The 10,041-nt window shown below is 40.2% G+C and overlaps 1 long non-coding RNA gene across 1 annotated transcript; it reads left to right on the forward strand.

Annotated features, from left to right (window-relative positions):
• The first annotated feature begins 7,602 nt into the window (after nt 1-7,602).
• LOC119729380 lies at nt 7,603-9,794 on the forward strand. Its single transcript, XR_005271237.1, has 2 exons — nt 7,603-8,093; nt 8,633-9,794. It is a non-coding gene; the product is annotated as an uncharacterized LOC119729380 (long non-coding RNA).
• Nucleotides 9,795-10,041: the final 247 nt, after the last annotated feature.

The following is a 10,041-nucleotide window of genomic DNA, read 5'->3' on the forward strand; positions in this document are numbered from 1 at the left end:
ACAAGCCTTCAGGAGCAGCTTCTTACGGGCGTTTTGATTTTCCTGTCTGTACTGATTTCACTCTGCCTCGTTTTGTTTAGCTCCTGGAAGTGCTGAATTGAATTGAAACAGTTAAACAGTAGAACATAATACTCACCCTGTATTGTCGGGGTGAAAATCATGTCCATCAAATGTCTTGTCTCTCATGCCCTTACAATGATTGATTCGCTGCATCTCAAGATACGATGACTCCAAGCCTTCCCCTTACAAGTTTGGAGGCAAAGGCCTAACTCAACTACTTTGGTGGGGCCATCAGCCATGTTTGCAGTTGTGATATCAATATCTTCTGCAGGCGTCACATCTTCATACATTCCAATCATTTTTGTTATTTCCTCCCAGTGAAGACTTTCCTTTGTGCTTTTTCGTCTTCAGTTTCTTTCTTCATGTGAACGCCCTTGTTTAGGTGAAATTACCGACAAGCCCAGAGGAGCAGTTTATTACGGGCGTTTTTATTCTCTTGTCTGTACTGATTTCACTCTGCCTCGTTCTTGACCTCCTCCTAGTTTGAATTGAAGTGGTATTAATGTTCCTTCGCGCCGCATGCCGAATTTACAAGGAAAACAATCTTAGATAAGAGAAATAATATCAACAGTGAGTAAAGATATTAAAACACTAAAACAACAGTTAGGAAAAGTGTGGTCTAATGACTCTTGTTCTTGTTCAGAGTAATTGCTCCTGGTGTGCTGTCATTGCCAACGAAAGTGGTATTTCGGTGTAATTTTTAACGTTGGTTGGCAGAGCAGTGTTTTATGTTTTGCCTTCCTCTTGGTTATACATCCTTGAAAGGGTGCAAGCCAGCTACAATGCTTCCTCAACCTTACACGCACATGACGTGTATAAATTGATCCATTTCATTTTTTTTCAGATTCAGGGAAACCAAACACATGGACCCAAATTGTCTTGTTTTAGCAAAAATTTCCGATAACCATTTGAAACAGGTCGTGTCGACAATGTTGATAACCACAGGTTGTCATATAGCGCTTTAAACTAAGATCAAAGCGCTTTACATTATTATTCATGTTAAAGCAAAAACAAACAGTTTACACTCCCTCCAACATATACTCGGGTGATTCATAATAGATTCATATTCATAAACCCTTCGTTAGGAAAAAGTCGACTAATGATCTTGTTATTGTTGAATGCGACGTTGGTTTTGGGTAAATGATGCATCTTATTTCAAGGCACAGTCCATGTTAATATAGTAATGTGTTGTATACAACTGTTCAGATATACTCTGTCCGTCCGCATTATGTGTAATGCACACAGTATGCATGCCTCCTTAATTTTTCTTCAACCGTACTGCATAATGGACTTTATGTTATTTGAAAGATACTTTTACATAAGATTAAAAAAAAATGTAGGGGGAGGGGCTATGAAATAATTAGCAAATACAACAGATAATTAAGTGTCAATAAACACGACGTATTTTCAGTATTTCAATACATTGACTTGCCTTGACTCTTGCCACACCTGTGTGTCAAAACAGTGTCGTCACTGCAAACTATCAATTGCAACATTGCTGATTTTGCATGATCACAGTAACAATTACAACTGAAAAAAAGACAGTCCAAAAAATAAGGCATACTTTTTGATTTGAAATGAAAAACAGGTTCATGACAATTTCGGGTTTCTCTCGATATTAACCTTGTATGGTTTCCATAGATAAACCGATGTGTGTTGAATTTCATAAATTGGCATCAACTTTCGTGGATGAAGTTTTCATTTATCGAAAACAAACATTAAGTTACAAGTAGATAGAAAAAATGTTTAAAATATATTATCATTTCGCGAAATAGCACTTCAAAAAATGTAACTCAGTAAAACGATGGCCGTTAGTGTACATGGGCTTGGCTTAGAACCATGCACGCACTTATTTCAACGCACAGCGTCCTCGAATAACAATTTTGTATTGATTGACTCTTTATTGTACAATATCGTTATAGGTACATCTTAACTCTGAAGTCCTTTGTTGAAAGGAAACACCTTAGTTAGTCGCATGTTAGTTTTTATTCGTCACGTTTATAAATATGACCATGGCCCCAACTTGATCTCCAACTGTACTGTTAAGTATTAATTCAATTCTTGGACAAAGGCTGGGCGGTCAGCAGGTAACTTGCGGGAGTATGGAAGATTGACCGGTACACCTATCAGCCTACAAGGGGATAAGAGGGGGCCCATTGTTTGTTGACCCAGATTCCCTCTCCGTCCTAGCATATATCAGTCCGCTGGAGAGTCTCCTTCAACGTGTGAAGAATTGCAGATATCATTTTTGATTGCATTGTGCAAGAATTAATACTCTACCTTTTGACAGACGGGGAAAACAATGGGTTGTATTTGTATATTAGATGTAAGCACAAGTTTTAACACGGACTTTCTGCATCGGCGGTTTTTCGGCATGTCCACCGAATAAAACGAAACAATGCAAGTATTAGCTGTGCCTGTATACCTATCGGATGATCAACCCGCCTGTTGTTCGACAGATGGTCGACATTTAATTACACTTCCCAAAGTGTACTTCTAACAAACCAATGGGTCACTCGACCAATATTGACCCAGGGTATGCGGATTCAGACCTCAGTGGGTTCAGACCTCAGTGGACATGAAACACCACTGCCTTGCATAGTTTCTGGGTCACCCTTGGGCAAGGTGTAGTACCTGCTTAGCCCCCCTAACCAGGTTTACGGTCGTTGTCGGCAGCGGGACAACGAGCGATTATGGCGGCGGATACCAACAAAGTGTGTATTACGGCACTATGTCATGACGTCTGGCGGATGGTCATCTTTATTTAAGACAACGGCAGTGGTCAACCATCTCAGTTAGCGAGATACCGCGGGCCAGCTTAACGTCTCCCAAGTTGTCGTACCTAGGTTCTCCATCGGATCAGGTGACGTGGAGCCCGGAGGATGTCTTTTCAAATGCACGAGGGATAAGGCATCAACCTTTAGTGCAGGCGATGGTCTTAAAAGTCCTGTGGCGATGGAGTGAAGGTGAAGTGGCAGACTTCAGCAGTTGGCAGCCATAGCTGGAGCTCTACACACAGGCGGCTCGTGTGTGATGGTCGTGTGCTGGAGCAGGACAACGACAGCGCAAAACAGCTGCAGAATCGACCGGGCAGCCCTATTAAGGGAGGCACTGCCCGCCCTGCACAGGGACGCCCGTTTAAAAGGTGGGGTAAAAAAATTGCTTGTCTGCATTAACCTGGCCAGTTCACCGCGGATGGTGGGTCTCTATCACAGCGGTAAAATCAAGAACGAATGAATGAGCGAAATCTCAAACTAACAATTGCGACGTGGAAAGTTCAAACTCTCTTAGGCCTCCAAAATAGTGACATACCTCAAAAAAGAATTGCGCTTGTTGCCAAGGAATTACAGAGGCTTGGCATTGACATTGCTGCCCTCCAAGAACCTAGATTAGCAGGGCAAGGTGAATTACAATAGAAAACTCACACCTTTTACTGGATAGGGAAAGAGCAGGGGACCAGGCGTGAAGCAGGTGTGGCCTTTGCTGTCTCAAACCATCTTGTCAAGCAACTATCCTCGCTACCTACTGTTGTCTCGGAGCGTATTATGTCACTGAGGATGCCAATTGGATTAAATCGATTCGCCACCCTAATCTGTGCATATGCTCCAACCCTCACAAATCCGGATGATGAAAAGGAGCGCTTCTATGAACTTTTGACTACTACCACCGTCAAGGTACACTGTGGCCCCGGTTACAATCCCAGCCGGACCACATGACTGAGAGTAGAGTTTTGCGTTACTTCTCTCCTGTGCCACGAGTGTTTTTATCGGACCCTCCGGTTTTCCTTCCTCCGGAAGAATTAAACACTTCGATCTCAGGCTGTGGTCAGAATATGGGTGGATGTGGCTGGTGCCAATGGCACCTTTGCGTGTCAGCGCTCAAACACGCTGTAGCCGCGTCCTTCACAATTCGCACTCAGCTGCCGGTAAGGATGATTAGCCTCCACAATCAATGTGAAAAAAGAAACGGGCATACAATTGTATATGTATGTTTCTAATCATGTGGCCATGCAGCCACGAAAGCCATTGAACTGATGAATTCCCCCCCCCAAAAAAATTAAAAACCTTGGCTATTTCGACAAGTAACATATTACGTTACCTCATGCCAAAACTGACACCTTTAGACGGAAGCTTTCTGCGCACAGCAATTACAACTTGGAACAACCTTCAATAAACTGTACTTTAGAGTATTTGTGGTGGTGGTGTCCAGTCTTAAGTGCCAAGTTCTCAGGCATCTTTAAACCCATTCCTTTTGGCCAAGTATCATTCTTCTGATATTTTCCAAGCATCTTTCGATTTTGGTCTGCATAATCTATCTGTCTAGGGTCACTGCGTTGGGTAGTTAGGTCATTAATTAGGTAGCCAGGGTTAGAGGCGTCTGTCTCCTGAAAAGGTCAAGACATTACCGATGTCAGCGGGGAGTAGGCTTAGGTAATTAGTTATCCCCTGCTGACGGGACAGACGTATCTCCCTACTGCGGTTTGGGTACTGACGCGGTGGCCCTAGTTTATAATTTTAAACATTTCTTATTCTCTTTTCTCTGTGTCAAACATATAACCAATGAAGTGAAGTAACGCAAAATGAAATTCCACACACATATGGTTAGTCTGTAAAGTGCAAGGTGTTTTAAAGAAATAAACTTTCAAACAGTGTTTTTTCTGATTAGAATGTCTCTGTAGTTGAAAATATGGAACCCCGTAAAATTGTTAAAATGTTAAAGTATTTGTGCATCGTTATTATTAAGAGTTTGTTGGCAGAGTTGAGGCCCTACCGTAACAGTTGCTCTTTTCGGTTAGGAAATGCATGTGGGATTATAAATCTTGGTCTCAGCATAGAAAGCATCCCCGAAAAAGGCATCTTTCTAGCCAAAAAAGGAAGCGCTATCTGTTAAGAAAATAAAATTCTGTTTGCTTACAATTACAAGCAGGCTTCGGTTCATCTGATTTTCACGAAGTTAAACTGTTCATGGCTCATCGTTCTTTGCCGAACTTCAGCGAATAAGGACGGTTCCCTGACTGATCTTTGTATGGGATCGGGCATATATAAGTATATTGTTTACACAATAAGGTATTGAATGTGACCAACTTTTTGGATTACACCATGTATGATCTCTTCGAGCAACATCTACTTTATCAAGGGCGAAAATGTAAACAGGCGTTGAACACATAAACAGTCTTCTGGCGATGAGTATCTCCTATTCTTTGACAAGTAAAGAAAATGGATATGAAATCCTTGTATAAAACATAAACCACACACGTACATGTCTCTGCAAGCTCATTAAAACAAAATAGTAAACTTCTATAGTTGACCTAAACAACCTTTGACTATTGAGGCAATTATGTTTTTAACACTATACAGGAAGTTATGAGAATAAGGGTCCATGTAAACCCCGCCATTTCAGACAATTTACAACCGGAATTTACTGCAAATGTTGACACGATCTTGAAGGTTACAGATGTAGCTTGAGAATACCTTTTATGTAATTCAGATTGTTGTTTTTTTTTGGTCCAGAGATATGTTTGAATAACCGCAAAGCAAGAAAAACAAATTCTGTGCCTCTTTTAGGAAACGACTACTTCAAAGATCAGACAATGCCTGTATTGCTCTTTTGACATTTGCTTTTGCTGAAATTTTCGAAAATGAATGGATTTGTAGGATTAGTACATTAAAGAAACTATTGTTCAACTGACATTTTTACGTGTTGGGCTTGTAGTTGTACATGCTGGAAAAACCAAGAAAGCCTATCATATTCTTGGAATCTGGTTCCCTGACCCCACTTAAGTTGAGATGAAACGGAGCGATGAATACACTTTGGGGAATTGTAAGGTCAGACAATCAGTCTAGCAGGCTTGTAACCCTTGACAGGTGTGTATGCTAATCAATTAAAAAGAAAAGTCAGAAGAACTACATTTCAGCAATTAATAACATTTCCTCAAAAATAAAGTCGTCTCTAACGAGCGTTGGAAAAATACATTGTTTCGTGAATATATCAGCACACCAGGAGCACCGATTTTACATGATGATTTAGACTGTCGGTCCATAACAATTCAGTAAGGTATTTCTTGATTGGATCATTTTTTTTTTTTTTTTTTAATGTTTGCAAATGTTATTTCTTCCCTTTCAAGACACTCAGTGTTATGGAATCATAATTGTGCAATCGGAAATTCAATTATTCACAACACAGTGATTGCTCTCGGGTAACGTAAATGTTAATTACTCACAGAACAGTATTACAGCCGGTGGTAATGATGATTATGTTTGGGCGAATGTGCGAAACCGTTCAAGACAAAACTGAAGATTGGCCGAACCATGCTGTTTGCAGAACCAAGTGTGTGGACATGTTAAGTGTCACGTGGGTAGTTAAAACAACAATGTCAGGATTTTTCATGAAATGTGTCCAAATATGTATACAACTATTACTTTGACAAAACAACGAAAGAACTACACCAAACAGAATAGTCTCTTTTACTACTTCTGGTCTATTCACAAAACAACTTACAGTTATTTAAAACTTCTTAACTACCTGTATATTCTTTCCTTCTCAACTATATCCAACTTACAAATTATTATTTTCTTATTGTGTGTTCCTTACGTGTACCACAAATTACATTAAACTCAGATAGTCACAGTCCAATTAAAAACACAGTATTGACTGTAAGGATATCCTAACGGGGAGTAGCAATTTGGAACGTCGGATGCCGGTTGATCCTTGGATACACCTCCTCATGGGATGGGTGTCCTACAGCCGAATCATGTCTCTAACGCCTTGACTGATCTACATCTTCATCTCGGGTGCTGCTTCATCAACGGGCAGCCATCTATTTCAAAAACACATGTATTCAAAGTTTGTCTCACAACAAACATCTTATATTGATATCAGTGTGGCGTTTACAAATCAAGTAACACTGGTAATCTCCTTACATGAACATAATTCACATTATATTTCCTTGCCATAAATGGACCAGTTGTCTGAGCACTGTTTTCTTCAAATTCGAAAACGTTACTTCAGTATCTACATCAAATATCATAGTTCATAATTCAAATATTTTCAAACATCAATCCAATCTTCAACTATCAATCAATTTCAGAAAATGAAAGTAATCTTAAGCAATAGTTCTTCATGCCAATTATCCTTCAAATTAAACTTCAGACAAAAATGCACTTTATTCTCAAGCCGATAAGTTACAATATACAAGAGGGATCTTTGAATTGCTTCATAAAGAAAATGACGGTTGTGTGGTATCTCAAAATCATGGAGTTTTCCTTGGTGTGTTTTCTGAGCACAATATTGCTCACTGGGGCCTTGGAGATCAAGCCCAAACTTCAACTGCCTCAAATAGGCGTTTAGGAATCGCTGACAATTGCCTGCTATAGCTGTAACTATGCCTGGTGGCTTAGGTTCAAGCGATGACACACACCATACAGGAGATCACACTATACTTCAAAATCACATCTACTCTCTATCGCTAACTGGTCTGATCTGATCGCCTTGATCATCCCTCTCCCATTCCAGTTCAAACTATACACACACCCATATCACACGACTGCCTTTTCACTGTTGGCAAAACAACTCCCTGGTTACCCTTGTTTAAACACCTGACCTACCATTGTTATTAACTCTAGATTGGGCAAAATTGCTCAACCATGGCTTTTTACTGCTGCTGCAAATGCAACCACAACTACCACAAAAACTGTTGACTGCTTGATAAAGGAAGAGCGATTATGTAACGCACTGCTGCCCCAAGAGCTGGCTGCTGCTTGTTGATTACATGTACATGTATATCATTATAGAGGACCCAAAAGACTGTGTTTTAAAGCTCCTTGGGATGATGCACCTTATGCTATTGGGCTTAACTTTTAGGACTGCACCATTTCAAAATAGGGGTAAATCATTATAAACAAACAACGCCACATGTTGCGAAGTGGCTTCCTCAGCCGGCCCAGAAGCAATCCGAAAAGCGCCAAGGACTGTGGATCTCACGGGTGCTACAGCGGGCCAGGCTTTCTGAGGAACATACGTCTTTTTCTCAGCGGGTATGTACATCATTCGATTTAATATGTTACTTCAGGATTAATATTTACTTGTTTCGGTGTACAAACACGTTTCGAGTTTTTCTGGATTCTGCACTGATGCCCTGTATTTCTCAGGTCTTTTGTATTGTCTGGATATCAACAGTGCAGATGATTGTCTGCTTTGTACTACACATTATGTGAACTCGTCCCTTGGCCAACTTGCGTTTTACAAAGTTGACCATTTGAAAATTAAAGACTTGCTTTCAGCCCTGACAAATGGACAACTGACGTTCGGCAAACTTGTCATTCCAGAAGCATTTTTAAAACAATGTTTTAAAATACCATGTACATGTAAATAACAATTAACATTCATTTAATTTTTTTTTGGTCGTGAACTATGTGATGCCATGGTGATGCCAAACCCGTATTGTCGGAAACTTATACCTTGTTTTCTTGTTATTTGTTGGTGTCTTCTTAACTTACTCCCCCATTTTCAGGCCACAAAATCCAAAGTTGTTTCTTTTAAAGACTCATGGCGTCAATTTTGTGTCTTCTTACAGTTTTCATGATGTCTGCTACGCGATCGGTGCATGTCCATATATTTGGTCATTCCTTTCCATCCAGGCTAACTCGACTAGCACAGCGGCGCGGCCTGCCTGTTGAAAATGTTTTGAGACTTCCTCAACATTACTATGTATCCACTGAGGGACACCCAGGTCTCACCTACGATCGCATCTTTGGCAATCTCAACCACTACCTGAGTAGAATGCGTACCATGGATAGAATTGATTTACTTTGTATCGACCTTGGCACAAATGATCTGTGCAGTTGGGATTGCACACCAACGGTGTTAGTTGACAACACATTGAGGTTTATCCGCGAATTGGAGGAACACAACATCACCCCGAAGCAGATAGTATTCTTTTCAGTGATACAAAGGTCAAAAATGATGAGGCCAAACCAGGTACCTATTGAAACCTTCAACCATCGGGTTCGCCGGCTGAACAGATTGCTCAATGCAGCTCTTGTGTGCAATAACCCACACGTGCATCTTTTTCCACAGAGAAGAATCAACTTTCCTAAATACCTAGCGGATGGATGTCACCTTAATGAGGATGGAATGAAAATTTATATTCGTCAGCTGAGAGATGTATGCATTCGCTATGGTATATCTTAAATGTCAGTGTTGCCATGATCATAACGAAAGGCACAGGGATATATCTGACACCTTCATACCCATTGACAGAAACAGTACGACATCGCCTATAGTAACGCGTTTTATGTAACTTGTTGTGACAGCTACTTAATTTATACTTGAATGAAAGGTTTCACATTAACAACCCCACCTCCACACCCCAATGATAACTTCCAATAAGAGAATTCGTGCATGTATTTTCTTTTCCAATTAAAAAAAGGCACAGGACAGAAACAATTAGGAATGGAAACAGATTTGATTAGCATGAAAACTTCAATAACAAATAATACTTCAAGCAACTTGCATAAGTAGACACACGGTAGGTGTTGGTAAATTGTGACTGCTCCTTCCAACAGTACACTTTCTATTGACAAAAGGACCATAAACTCTTCCTTATACCTTCATTAATAAGTAAAACGGGAGCGGTTATGTATTTAATGGATGGTTTTCCCATTATACGCTGAAGATTTCATTTTCCTGTGTAATATGAATAGGGAATTCTTCCATCAATAAAGTATTGAAATGATTTTTCAAAGAGTCGCTTCTAACCTTTTTTTGAAGTGTTACGCTGCAACTACTAAACAAATTGAGGGAAGCGGGATTTTAGGTTGCATTAAATTGTTTGTGGCGGCTGATTGAACGAATGCGAACTTAACACATTCTTCCTTTGTGATCAGAACAATGCTTTCACAGTTTCCTGGAAAAGACGATCAACAGTCAATGGAAGTAAACAATGATAGGTGCCGGCGTGCCAGACCAGGACACTGCAAAACA

The sequence above is a fragment of the Patiria miniata genome, unplaced genomic scaffold, assembly GCF_015706575.1.
Source record: "Patiria miniata isolate m_02_andy unplaced genomic scaffold, ASM1570657v1 HiC_scaffold_20, whole genome shotgun sequence".
NCBI classification, from domain to species: domain Eukaryota; kingdom Metazoa; phylum Echinodermata; class Asteroidea; order Valvatida; family Asterinidae; genus Patiria; species Patiria miniata.